Raw genomic sequence first — 9,683 nt, 5'->3', positions numbered from 1 at the left:
ATTTAGACAGTTAAGGGCACAGGCCTCAGGGACTGCCTGAGTGTGAGGATGAGGGAGAGTAGGTGTCTAGTGTGACCCCCACGTTTCTTACTTGGGGAACAATGGGTGGTCAGGCCATTTACCAAGACAGAGAACAAGGAAAAGCTGGTTTCAGAAGAAGCATGTTAAAGATTCGGACTCCAAGATTACACCTTCCAATAAACATTCCTCTTAAGCAATGCTAGCTTCTGAAACAACTCTTAGAATATCTGACTTTTTTCATAAAAAGGAAAACTTTTGCACCCCCGCCAATGCAATTTCTATATTGGCCACCAGAGAGCACCAATGCTCGAGTAGTTCAGCTAGGCTCACCACCTGGTCCTATTCTGCCCTTTAGGGAAAAAAAAATGCGGGGGGAAAGATTTTGGCTTCATCATCTTGTCTCAGAATCATTCTCATGAGCTTCCCTGGCACCGGGATGAAATCTGATAGCTATGTCATGTGTGAAAAAGGTTTGGCTTATTGGATCCCTCAGTGCTAATCAGGAAAAAATCTCCCTCACCACAATTTTCCATGTGTGCCTGAGCCCACCTCACGAAGTCCAGGGGACTTTCCTGATTTATTTTGCATTGCTAGCCTTAGGCAAAACCCAGCACATTTTGCTTCTGATACATTTCCACTGCTGCCTCGTTTTCCCCACTGTCGCCTCGTTTTCCCCACTGTCACCCGTGACCTCTGTGCTTCCCTCTCATTGCTGTGCTTCCAGCCCCGGGAACTTGCTCCTTCTGCCTGACAGGAAAGCACAGGGGGTAGTTCCTTCCTAGAAGTGATTTCAGCCTCATTGCCTCCTATCCCGTCACCTCTCATTCTCCAAGGACATTCAGCAGCTTGTGGGGAGGTGGGGTGTCAGAGCCTCACAGACCAAAGCCTGGTGTCTGCTGCCCTAGGTCTTTCTCACTTTCTAGCTTTCTTTCTCGCTTGCTTGGTTGCTTGGTTGCTTTCTTTCTTTCTTTCTTTCCTTCTTTCTTTCTTTCTTTCTCTCCCTCTCTCTCTCTCTCTCTCTCTCTCTCTCTCTCTCTCTCCCTCTCTCTTTCTTTCTTGCTCTGTCGCCCAGGCTGGAGTGCAGTGGCAGTGGTGCCATCTCGGCTCACTGCAACCTCCGCCTCCCGGGTTCAGGTGATTCTCCTGCCTCAGCCTCCCGAATAGCTGGGACTGAAGGCACGTGCCACCACACCCAGCTAATTTTTTGTATTTTTAATGGAGATGAGGTGTCACGGTGTTAGCCAGGATGGTCTTGATCTCCTGACCTCGTGATCCTTCCGCCTCGGCCTCCCCATGTGCTGGGATTACAGGCATGAACTACTGCGCCTGGCCCTTTTTTTTTTTTTTTTGAGATGGAGTCTTGCTCTGTCGCCCAGGCTGGAGTGCAGAGGCACGATTATGACTCACTGCAGCCTCCACCTCTTGGGTTCAAGCAATTCTCCTGCCTCAGCCTCCCCAGTAGCTGGGATTACAGGCGCCCACCACCATGCCCAGCTAATTTTCTTTGGTATTTTTAGTAGAGACGGGGTTTTGCCATGTCGGCCAGGCTGGTGTCAAACACCTGACCTCAGCTGGTCCACCCACCTTGGCCTCCCAAAGTGCTAGCATTACAGGCGTGAGCCACCGCGCCTGGCCTGCCCTAGGTATTTCTTTCTGTTGTTCTTTTAGATGACTCTAGGACCTCTGATCTTCTGGGGGGCCACTGCTTCCCCTCTAAACCTGCTCCCATGGCAGGCGATTTAGGGCCAACTCCCAAGCCAGATCACACCAAGGGTGATGGTTCCCAGAGTCCCCTGGGCCCAGAGGCAGAGGGGACCAAACCGACCCACTGTTGTCATTAATGCCTCACCTGGAAGTCATTATTTGGCAATAGAATCTCTCTATTCCTGAAGGTACCAAGGCCGTAGGAATTGCAGATTCTCTCTGGTTTGGTAAACATTATCTCCCAGACTTGTGGGTGTATAGAATTCATCTCAGCCTGCTCAGATCATTGCTATTCACCTGGTTTTCCCATGATCAGAACTAATTTATTTCTTCTTTTTTTTTTGAGACTGAGTCTCACTCTGTCGCCCAGGCTGGAGTGCAGTGGTGTGATCTCGGCTCACTGCAGCCTCTGCCTCCCAGGTTCAAGCAAGTCTCCTGCCTCAGCCTCCTGAGTAGCTGGGACTACAGGTGTGCTCCACCACGCCTGGCTGATTTTTGTATTTTTAGTAGACATGGGGTCTCGTTATGTTGGCCAGGCTGGCCTTGAACTCGTGACCTCATGTGATCCGCCCGCCTCGGCTTCCCAATGTGCTGGGATAATAGGCGTAAGCCACTGTTCCCAGCCAATCAGAAATAATTTCTGTCTCGGGGTTCTCTTGTTGCTTGTGCCTCCATTAAAACAGTTATCCTGGGATTTTATTCTTTTCAGAGCCTGGAAACCTCCTTCGGGCAAAATAATCCCTTTACACATCTCAGGATTCCTTAGAGTTGGGATATCTGACATCCGACATCCTCTGACCACACACACACACACACACACACACACACACACACACACACACTCTCTCTCTCTCTCTCTCCTCCCCCGCCCCCACCCACCACCGCCACCTGGCTAGACTAGATGGTGAGGAGGTCATTTGCTTGTTTGTTTATCAGTTCCTGGTACTTTGGGGGAACACACAGGCATGTAGTGAAATTTTCATGAAAGTAAACCTAAGCAACTACCGTTTATGCTAATATATTAATCTCCTTTCCTTTTTGGGGATAGTGATGTCGGTGGTTAAAATGTTCTTTTACTGTGAAGTAATGGAAAAAATATTTCTTTAATTTTATTTTATCCTGAAGTCTTTACTTGGCAATATAAAAAGTAGACCATCTTATTTCGGTTGCCCAATCATTCGTTTTATTTTTAAGAATTTTTATTGCCTTTGAGAAGTCCAAGAGGCCGAAAACCGTTGTCCCACCATTTTCAGTACAGTCTGCAAAGCAGAGCCATCCTCAGGAAACACCAGATTGCCATAAGACACGGTAGTTCCACTCCTGGGTGTACACCCAAGAAAATGGTACAAGGTACACACACACAATCTCGTAAAACATGAATGTTTATAGCAACGTTATTCACAATAGCTGAACAGTGGAAACAGCCCAAATGTCCATGGATGGATGGAAGGATAAATGAAGTGTGGTCTATCCATACAATGGGATATTATCCAGCCACAAAAAGGCATGAAGCCTTGATACATGCCGCAACATGGACAGATCTTGAAACTGTGATGCTAAGCGAAAGAAGCCAGACCCAAAAGGCCACATATTGCATGAAATGCCCAGAGCAGGCAAATGTATAGAAACAAAAAGCAGGTGGCGGCCGCCAGAGGATGGGAGGAGGGTTAAATGGGAGTGGTTGTTCATGGGTATAAGTGTCCTTTGGGGTGGTGAAAATGTTCAAAAATGGATAGTGGTGATGGTTACACAACTCTGTGAATATACTAGAAACCATTGAATTGTACACTTTAAGAGGGTAAATTTGACATATGTGTATTATATCTCAATAGAAAAATAAAACAGGCTGGGGGTGGTGGCTCATGCCTGTAATCCCAGGACTTTGGGTGTGCCAAGGCTGGAGGATCTCTTGAGGCCAGGAGTTTGATACAAGTCTGGGAAACATAGTGAGATCTTGTCTCTACAATAAATAAATAAATAACCGGGCACGATGGTGCATGTCTATTGCCCCAGCTACTCGGGAGGCTGAGGTGGAAGGATCGCTTGAGCTCAGGAAGTCGAGGCTGTGAAGAGCTATGATTATGCCACTGCACTCAGCCTGAGTGACAGAGTGAGGCCCTACCACACCAAAAAAAAAAAAAAAAAAAAAAAAAAAAAAGAAAGAGAGAAAGAAAGAAAGAAAACAACACATCACATTGTTGCTCATGGGTTCAAAGGGATTAAATTTTTTCTAGTGGGCCTACCACCCAGCTGGCCTCGCTGTTCTGGTTCCCCTGCTGACTGTAAGCCTGACCGTGGTGAAGCCCACTGTGGTTTGGTGGCATGGCCTCTGACCTGCTAGCTTGTGAGTTCCTGTGACGTGTCACTGAGCGAGACAGAAGATTCCCCATTTTGGAAACACTCTGGGGCTTCTACTAGACCTTGATCTTCTTGGGGGTAAAGTCTGTGTGTTCTTCACTGTGTGGACCCTAGTACTGTGCCGCATCAGGCATTCATTCATTTGTTCATTCATTCAACTCAAGAACTATTAATTGAACACCTACTATGTGCCAGGAAATTGTGCTACGTGCTGAAGACACAGCCGTAAAGCAAACAGGCAACCTGCTCTTATGGAACTTAGACTCTAGAAATGCAGTGCATCTCAACTGGGGTCTACTTTGCCCAGCAGAGGACATCGGACAATGTGTAGGACATGATTTTGATTGCCATGACTGGGGATGGGGTCTAGGGTTAGAGGTCAGGGATGCTGCTAAATATCCTACAATCAACAGGATAGCCCCCACAACAAAGAATCATTACATTCTTTTTTTTTTTTTGAGATGGAGTCTAGCTCTGACGCCCAGGCTGGAGTGGAGTGCAGTGGTGCAATCTCGGCTCACTGCAACCTCCGCCTCCCAGGTTCACACGATTCTCCTGCCTCAGCCTCCTGAGTAGCTGGGATTACAGGCGGACACCACCACGCCCGGCTAATTTTTGTATTTTTAGTAGAGATGGGGTTTCACCATGTTGATCAGGCTGGTCTCGAACTCCTGACCTCATGATCCACCTGCCTCGGCCTCCCAAAGTGCTGGGATTACAGGCGTGAGCCACAGCGCCTGGCCCAGAATCATTACATTCTGTCCAAAATGTCAGTAGTGCCAAGATAGAAAAATCTTGCATGGCATTATTGCCTAGTGAGTGGTTGTAGGATTTCATTGAACTGAAACTGCAGCCTTGGGCAAAATTGCATAAGATGGTTTGCCTGAGGCGTGTTGACTTTTGTCCTCAATTCCTTTCTCCCTGTTCTTCGAGGTTGGAGGAGCCTGTGAAAGTACTGTACTCTTCACCCAAAAGCTCTTCACAGCCCCTTTCCCCTTGCCTTTTGCTCTTTTTGGAGGCTGGCAAGATAAAGCCTCCACCTTCCCAAAGATGCTTGAAGCTGGGAATGACCAGCGAGTTCGGGCTAATGAGCTGGAGGCAGAGTTGCTGAGTGGGGCCATCAGAAAAGCTTCTGGAAGGTTCACACTCCCCTGGCCGCCTCCTGGGCTTTTAGCCCTTTAGAGCTGTCCATCCTCTGGCCACAGTGATTGGGAATAGACACATGACCCAAGTTGTTCCCGTGAGACTCTAAATCCTGCAGGAATAATGGGAAAAGGGGAGGAGTTACAATTGCCATGCTTGGGGAGTTAGCCTGTGAGTGAGGTTAACCCAGAGGAAAACACAGCCAAGGCATGGAAAGAATGAGTTCTGATGGTATTGAGCTCCTAGATTTAGCCATGCCTGAAGCTATCCCAGTCCCAGATTTTTTCAGGTCTATTAGCCAACAAGTCCTTTTTTTTGGCTTAGTTTGTGTTAATTCAGTTAACAGATACGTGTCAGTTACTGTTTTAGGTGCTGGGGCTACTCCAGGGAGCAAGTCCTCATCTCTTCCTTGCATTCCAGTGCAGGCAGACAGACAGTGAACAGGACAATAAGTAACATATACAGCATAGTAGATGGAGGTGAGTGCTCTGGAGAAAAATAAAGCAGAGAATGGGGTAAGGGCCGGGCAAGGTGGCTCACACCTGTAATCCCAGCACTTCGGGAGGTTGAGGCAGGCAGATCACATGAGGCCAATAGTTCGAGACCAGCCTGGCCAACATGGCAAAACCCAGTCTCTCTACTAAAAATACAAAAATTAGCTAAGCGTGGTGGTGTGTGCCTGTAGTCCCAGTTACTCAGGCGGGTGAGGCACGAAAATTGCCTGAACTCGGGAGGTGGAGGTTGCAGTGAGCCCAGATTGCACCACTGCACTCCAGCCTGGGAAACAGAGCGAGACTTTGTTTCAAAAAAAAAGAAAGAAAAAGAAAGGGGTAGGAAGTGTTGGGGGGATAATGTTAAGTAGGTTGGCAAGGAAAGTCTCACTGAGAAAAAAATGGAAGGAGGTAAAGGAAGTTGGTGTGGGAAGAGCATTTCAGCAGAAGGAACAGAAAGTCTAAAAGCCATGCAGTGAGAGTGTGACCGGCATTTTGAAGAAATAGCCAGGAGGCTGGTATGGCTGGAACAGAGGGAACCAGGGTGAGAGTGGGAGATGGTGAAGACAGAGAGGCAATGGGGAGGGGACATGTCCTATAGAACCCTGCGGGCCATTGTGGGGACTTTGGCTGCTCTCTGGGTGAGCTGGGAGCCGTGGAAGTCTCTGAGTAAAGAAAGCCCTGACCTGACATTGGGTGCTAACAGGATCCTTCAGGCAATGTGGAGGAATAGACTGTGGGGGCAGGGGTGGGGCAGAGAAACCAGGGAGAAGGTGATTACTAGAGTCCAGATGAGACATGTGATGACCTGGCCCTGCGGCAGGGCTGAGGTGGAGGAGGTAAAGGGTGATTGGATCTTGGGTACATTTTTTTTTTAAGCTACAGGATCTCTGTTGCCCAGGCTGGTGTACAATAGTGTGATCATAGTTCACGGCAACCTCGAACTCCTGGGCTCAAGTGATCCTCCCATCTCAGCCTCCCAAGTAGCTGAGACTACAGGCATGCACAACCATGCCTATTTTTTTTTTTTTCTTTTGAGATAGAGTGTCACTCTTGTCACCCAGGCTAGAGTGCAGTGGCACAATCTTGGCTTGCTGCAACCTCCACCTCCCCAGTTCAAGTGATTCTCCTACCTCAGCCTCCCGAGATTACAGGTTCCCACCACCACACCTGGCTAATTTTTGTATTTTTAGTAGACATGGGGTTTCACCATGTTGGCCAGGCTTGTCTTGAACTCCCAACTTCAAGTGATCCGCTCGCCTTGGCCTCCCAAAATGCCGGGATTACAGGTATGAGCCACCATGCCCAGCCTGGCTGATTAAAAAAATTTTTGTAGTGATAAGGTCTACTATGTTGCCCAGACTGGTCTCCAGCTCCTGGCCTCAGGGGATTCTCTGGCCTCGGCCTTCCAAAGTGCTGAGATTATAGGCATGAGTCGCCATGCCTGGCTGTTGTGTGTGTGTGTGTGTGTGTAAGTGTGTGTGTGTTTGTTGTTGTTAAGAGTCAGAGACTCACTCTGTTCCTCAGGCTGGAGTGTAGTGGCACAGTCATGGTTCACTGCAGCCTCGAACTCCTGGGCTCAAGTGATCCTCGGATCTTGGGTACATTTTGAAGGCAGAGCCAGCAGGATTTGCTGATGGACTGGATGTAGAGTCTGGGAAAAAAAGAGGAATCCAGGATGATTCCAAGGTTTTGGCCAGCACAAGGGGAAAAATGAAGGTGCCATTTACTGAGATGGGGAGCCTGTGGGAGGAACAGATTCGTGGGCACGATCCCAGTCTCCACTCTGGACCGTTGGGGATGTCAGGTGGCAGTTGGATGTACAAGGGGAGCCTGAAGTTCAGTGAAGAGGCAGAGATATAAATTTGGAGTCATCGGCATATACAGAGATTTTCAAAGTCAGAGCCCAAATGGGATCCCTAGGGAGTCGGTGTGGGTAGAATAGAGAACAGGGCCTGTCTGGGAACCCCCGGGGCACGTCACATCTGGCAGGTGGAGAGGAGGAGGGAGAGCCAGGAAAGGAAGCTAAGAAGTAGCAGACACAGCAGGAGGAAGCCAAATGTGTCCTGGAAGCTAAGAAAGAAAATTGTTTCAGGAGGGAAGAGGTTAAATTTACCATGGGATTCACTAATTTCACTCCTAGGTGAGAAAATCTGTGTCCACGCAAAGGTCTTCTGTGAATGTTCATTATAGCATTATTCACAATGACCAAAAAGTGGAGACAGCTCAAATGTCCATCAGTGGATAAATGCATAAACGAATGTGGTTTATCCCTACAATGGAATATGATTCAGACATAAAGGAATGAAGTATGACACATGCTACAACCTGGGTGAGTCTCAAAAACATTATGGTGCATGGAAGAAGCTAGACTCAAAGGACAAATATTACATGATTCTACTTTTTGAAATATCTAGAATCTGCACATTCATTGAGACAGAAAATAGATTAGAGGTTACCAGGTCTGGAGGGGGTGGAGTGGAAAGAATAGGGAGTGAATGCAGAATTTCTTTTCTTTTCTTTTTCTTTCTTTCTTTTCTTTTCTTTTTTCTTTTCTTTTTTTTTTTTTTTTTGACACAGAGTCTCACTCTGTTGCCAGGCTGGAGGGCAGTGGCGTGACCTTGGCTCACTGCAAACTCCACCTTCCAGATTCAAGTGATTCTCTTGCCTCAGCCTCCCAAGTAGCTGGGATTACAGGTGCCCGCCACCACACCTGGCTAATTTTTGTCTTTTTAGTAGAGACAGGGTTTCACCATGTTGGCCAGGCTGGTCTTGAACTCCTGACCTCAGGTGATCTGCCACCTAGGCCTCCCAAAATTCTGGGATTACAGGTGTGAGCCACTACGCTTGGCCTCTTTTTTTTTTTTTTTTTCTTTTGGAGACAGTGCCTCATTCTGTCTTCCAAGGTGGAGTGTGGTGGCATGAGCATAGCTCACTGCAGCCTCGAACTCCTGGGCTCAAGTCATCCTTCTGCTCTAGCCTCCTGAGTAGCTGGGACTACGGGTGCACACTACAATGTCTGGCTAATTTTTCAATTCTTTGTAGAGATGGAGTCTTGCTATGTTGCCCAAGCTAATCTCAAACTCCTGGACTCAAGTGATCCTCCTGCATTGGCCTCCCGAGTAGCTGGGATTACAGGTGTGAGCCACTGTGCTTGGCTTGGCTGCAAATTTTCAATTTGAGGAAACAAAAAAGTTTTGGAGGTGGGTGTTGGTGATGGTTGTAAAACAATGCAAATGTACTTAACGCTTCAGAACTGTACCCTTTTTTAAAGTTATTTATCAGATAATTTTTTATATATTTAAGTTCTAGGGTACATGTGTACAACATGCAGGTTTGTTACATATGTATACATGTGCCGTATTGGTTTGCTGCACCCATTAACTCGTCATTTACATTAAGTATTTCTCCTAATGCTATCCCTCCCCCATCCTGCCACCCCACAACAGGCCCCGGTGTGTGATGTTCCCCGCCCTGTGTCCAAGTCTTCTCATTGGAACTGTACCCTTAATACCACTGGTTAAAATGGTCAATTTTATGTTATGTATATTTTACCAAACTTTTTGAAAAAGGAGAGAGAGAGAGCAACTGTGTCACATGCTGCTGAGGGGTCCAGGATGGATGAGGACTTTGAAGTGACCCTGGGATGGAGCCACATGCAGGGCGGGGGTGAGTAAGAAGAGAGAAATTTGAGATATAGACTCTTTGAGGAGTTTTGCTGCAAAGAGAAGGAAAGAGATGGAGTTATAGCTGGAGATGAGGTCAAGAGACATTTTTTCCCATAAAGATGAGAGAAAGGCTGGGTGCGGTGGCTAATGTCTGTAATCCCAGCACTTTGGGGGACCAAGGTAGGTGGATCACTTGAGGCCAGGAGTTCGAGACCAGCCTGGGCAACATGGCGAAACCCCATCTCTACTAAAAATATAAAAATTAGCCAGGCATGGTGGTACATACATGTAATCCCAG

This window comes from Pongo pygmaeus, chromosome 21 (genome assembly GCF_028885625.2).
Source record: "Pongo pygmaeus isolate AG05252 chromosome 21, NHGRI_mPonPyg2-v2.0_pri, whole genome shotgun sequence".
NCBI lineage: Eukaryota > Metazoa > Chordata > Mammalia > Primates > Hominidae > Pongo > Pongo pygmaeus.
The sequence above is the reverse complement of the archived record's forward strand: the minus strand, read 5'-3'. Positions refer to the sequence as shown.